Genomic DNA, 5,000 nt, shown 5'->3' with positions numbered 1-5,000 from the left:
CGGACCAGCTGGAGACCAGCGTTCGGCGAGGTGCGGGCGTTCGCCTTTTTTTTTGCAAATTTTTGTTTTTCAAAGTGTTTTTGTTTTCATCGTGAAAAGTCGAAAAACCAAAACGCTCATGACGGTACGGTCTGGACTCTAATTATTTTCAAATGATGTATTTCAATATCCGTTAGTAAGTAAAACACGTGGTAAATTTGCCAAGTGTCCGAATTGCATTGAACATAAACGAAGGCGGACGCTCGCACCGTCGGACCAGCTGGAGACCAGCTGATATAAATAATAACTAATAATAATAAATGGCGTAAGTATAGCCCGTGAGCTCGCCAATATATGACAGTAAAATTTTTTACGGTCTGGACTCTAATTATTTACATAAATAATTTACAAATTAAAAAACTATTATTTGAAAAAAATTATGTTTCGTTATAAAAAAAAATATATTTATATTTTTACATTATAATTTTAAATTGTTTCTATTCACTCATATCGAATACACACTTACCCTGTCCTTAAACCTACCCTCACACCCATATACAATCACACACATATTCACATACCTACCAAAACCACACTCCACTTTTTTACACACGCATCCTCACACACAAAAAAAAACTCGCACACATGCACTTCTATAATTGATATTTAACTGAACTGGATTTTTATAATTGTATTTATGTGAAAAACTGATTTGGCTTTATTTTATGTTTTTTTTATTATGTTGTGTATATTTCTTTGTATTGCTGTTGTTTTTCTTAATAAACAAAATAAAATAAATAAATAAATAAAATGTATTTCAATATCCGTTAGTAAGTAAAACACGTGGTAAATTTGCCAAGTGTCCGAATTGCATTGAACATAAGCGAAGGTGGACGCTCGCACCGTCGGACCAGCTGGAGACCAGCTGATATAAATAATAACTAATAATAATAAATGGCGTAAGTATAGCCCGTGAGCTCGCCAATATATGACAGTAAAATTTTTATTGTCTTTGAATTTCCTAGAGTTTTAACCATCGAAAAAAAAGAAGATTGCAAATAAAATCAACAGACAATGGAAATTTTATGTTTTTATTACAAAAAATAAAAATGCATATTTCTCTATGTATTTTTCTGTTATAAACAATCTATTAAAATAATACACATCAAATTTCCATTGTCTGTTGATTTTATTTGCAATCTTCTTTTTTTTCGATGGTTAAAACTCTAGGAAATTCAAAGACAATAAAAATTTTACTGCCATATATTGGCGAGCTCACACGCTATACATAGCCCTAATAAATAAATGAATAATTCATAAACTAAATAATAATAAACATGGAAATAATTTATACCCTCTCGCCGAGTTTTAATGCGAGAACGAGGCCCCCTCCCGGCGAGACGTCTCGCGGCGGTCGCGAGCGCGCTCCGCGTGAAACTTAAATTTTTCGTTTACTTCACTGAGCGACGATCCGAAATGCACCCCCGCCGATTTTTATTTCGTTCCTCCTTCCGATTCGAAAGTGAATGTGAAATTAAAAAAAAAAAAAAAAACAAAAAAACTTAGAAATATTTTATACCCTCTCGCCGAGTTTTAATGCGAGAACGAGGCCCCCTCCCGGCGAGACGTCTCGCGGCGGTCGCGAGCGCGCTCCGCGTGAAACTTAAATTTTTCGTTTACTTCACTGAGCGACGATCCGAAATGCACCCCCGCCGATTTTTATTTCGTTCCTCCTTCCGATTCGAAAGTGAATGTGAAATTAAAAAAAAAAAAAAAAACAAAAAAACTTAGAAATATTTTATACCCTCTCGCCGAGTTTTAATGCGAGAACGAGGCCCCCTCCCGGCGAGACGTCTCGCGGCGGTCGCGAGCGCGCTCCGCGTGAAACTTAAATTTTTCGTTTATCGAATATTTCCACCGAGCGACGATCCGAAATGCACCCCCGCCGATTTTTATTTCGTTCCTCCTTCCGATTCGAAAGTGAATGTGAAATTAAAAAAAAAAAAAAAAAATTAAAACTTAGAAATAATTTATACCCTCTCGCCGAGTTTTAATGCGAGAACGAGGCCCCCTCCCGGCGAGACGTCTCGCGGCGGTCGCGAGCGCGCTCCGCGTGAAACTTAAATTTTTCGCTTACTTCACTGAGCGATGATCCGAAATGCACCCCCGCCGATTTTTATTTCGTTCCTCCTTCCGATTCAAGAGTGAATGTGAAATTAAAAAAAAAAAAAAAAATTAAAACTTAGAAATAATTTATACCCTCTCGCCGAGTTTTAATGCGAGAACGAGGCCCCCTCCCGGCGAGACGTCTCGCGGCGGTCGCGAGCGCGCTCCGCGTGAAACTTAAATTTTTCGTTTACTTCACTGAGCGACGATCCGAAATGCACCCCCGCCGATTTTTATTTCGTTCCTCCTTCCGATTCGAAAGTGAATGTGAAATTAAAAAAAAAAAAAAAACAAAAAAACTTAGAAATATTTTATACCCTCTCGCCGAGTTTTAATGCGAGAACGAGGCCCCCTCCCGGCGAGACGTCTCGCGGCGGTCGCGAGCGCGCTCCGCGTGAAACTTAAATTTTTCGTTTACTTCACTGAGCGACGATCCGAAATGCACCCCCGCCGATTTTTATTTCGTTCCTCCTTCCGATTCAAAAGTGAATGTGAAATTAAAAAAAAAAAAAAAAACAAAAAAACTTAGAAATATTTTATACCCTCTCGCCGAGTTTTAATGCGAGAACGAGGCCCCCTCCCGGCGAGACGTCTCGCGGCGGTCGCGAGCGCGCTCCGCGTGAAACTTAAATTTTTCGTTTATCGAATATTTCCACCGAGCGACGATCCGAAATGCACCCCCGCCGATTTTTATTTCGTTCCTCCTTCCGATTCGAAAGTGAATGTGAAATTAAAAAAAAAAAAAAAAAATTAAAACTTAGAAATAATTTATACCCTCTCGCCGAGTTTTAATGCGAGAACGAGGCCCCCTCCCGGCGAGACGTCTCGCGGCGGTCGCGAGCGCGCTCCGCGTGAAACTTAAATTTTTCGTTTACTTCACTGAGCGACGATCCGAAATGCACCCCCGCCGATTTTTATTTCGTTCCTCCTTCCGATTCGAAAGTGAATGTGAAATTAAAAAAAAAAAAAAAAACAAAAAAACTTAGAAATATTTTATACCCTCTCGCCGAGTTTTAATGCGAGAACGAGGCCCCCTCCCGGCGAGACGTCTCGCGGCGGTCGCGAGCGCGCTCCGCGTGAAACTTAAATTTTTCGTTTACTTCACTGAGCGACGATCCGAAATGCACCCCCGCCGATTTTTATTTCGTTCCTCCTTCCGATTCGAAAGTGAATGTGAAATTAAAAAAAAAAAAAAAAACAAAAAAACTTAGAAATATTTTATACCCTCTCGCCGAGTTTTAATGCGAGAACGAGGCCCCCTCCCGGCGAGACGTCTCGCGGCGGTCGCGAGCGCGCTCCGCGTGAAACTTAAATTTTTCGTTTATCGAATATTTCCACCGAGCGACGATCCGAAATGCACCCCCGCCGATTTTTATTTCGTTCCTCCTTCCGATTCGAAAGTGAATGTGAAATTAAAAAAAAAAAAAAAAATTAAAACTTAGAAATAATTTATACCCTCTCGCCGAGTTTTAATGCGAGAACGAGGCCCCCTCCCGGCGAGACGTCTCGCGGCGGTCGCGAGCGCGCTCCGCGTGAAACTTAAATTTTTCGCTTACTTCACTGAGCGATGATCCGAAATGCACCCCCGCCGATTTTTATTTCGTTCCTCCTTCCGATTCAAGAGTGAATGTGAAATTAAAAAAAAAAAAAAAAAATTAAAACTTAGAAATAATTTATACCCTCTCGCCGAGTTTTAATGCGAGAACGAGGCCCCCTCCCGGCGAGACGTCTCGCGGCGGTCGCGAGCGCGCTCCGCGTGAAACTTAAATTTTTCGTTTACTTCACTGAGCGACGATCCGAAATGCACCCCCGCCGATTTTTATTTCGTTCCTCCTTCCGATTCGAAAGTGAATGTGAAATTAAAAAAAAAAAAAAAAACAAAAAAACTTAGAAATATTTTATACCCTCTCGCCGAGTTTTAATGCGAGAACGAGGCCCCCTCCCGGCGAGACGTCTCGCGGCGGTCGCGAGCGCGCTCCGCGTGAAACTTAAATTTTTCGTTTACTTCACTGAGCGACGATCCGAAATGCACCCCCGCCGATTTTTATTTCGTTCCTCCTTCCGATTCAAAAGTGAATGTGAAATTAAAAAAAAAAAAAAAAACAAAAAAACTTAGAAATATTTTATACCCTCTCGCCGAGTTTTAATGCGAGAACGAGGCCCCCTCCCGGCGAGACGTCTCGCGGCGGTCGCGAGCGCGCTCCGCGTGAAACTTAAATTTTTCGTTTATCGAATATTTCCACCGAGCGACGATCCGAAATGCACCCCCGCCGATTTTTATTTCGTTCCTCCTTCCGATTCGAAAGTGAATGTGAAATTAAAAAAAAAAAAAAAAAATTAAAACTTAGAAATAATTTATACCCTCTCGCCGAGTTTTAATGCGAGAACGAGGCCCCCTCCCGGCGAGACGTCTCGCGGCGGTCGCGAGCGCGCTCCGCGTGAAACTTAAATTTTTCGTTTATCGAATATTTCCACCGAGCGACGATCCGAAATGCACCCCCGCCGATTTTTATTTCGTTCCTCCTTCCGATTCGAAAGTGAATGTGAAATTAAAAAAAAAAAAAAAAACAAAAAAACTTGGAAATATTTTATACCCTCTCGCCGAGTTTTAATGCGAGAACGAGGCCCCCTCCCGGCGAGACGTCTCGCGGCGGTCGCGAGCGCGCTCCGCGTGAAACTTAAATTTTTCGTTTACTTCACTGAGCGACGATCCGAAATGCACCCCCGCCGATTTTTATTTCGTTCCTCCTTCCGATTCGAAAGTGAATGTGAAATTAAAAAAAAAAAAAAAAACAAAAAAACTTAGAAATATTTTATACCCTCTCGCCGAGTTTTAATGCGAGAACGAGGCCACA

Source organism: Micrasema longulum, unplaced genomic scaffold (genome assembly GCF_059751315.1).
Source record: "Micrasema longulum isolate JH-2025_06_02 unplaced genomic scaffold, ASM5975131v1 h1tg002861l, whole genome shotgun sequence".
Taxonomy (NCBI): domain Eukaryota; kingdom Metazoa; phylum Arthropoda; class Insecta; order Trichoptera; family Brachycentridae; genus Micrasema; species Micrasema longulum.
This window is presented reverse-complemented; position numbering follows the sequence as displayed.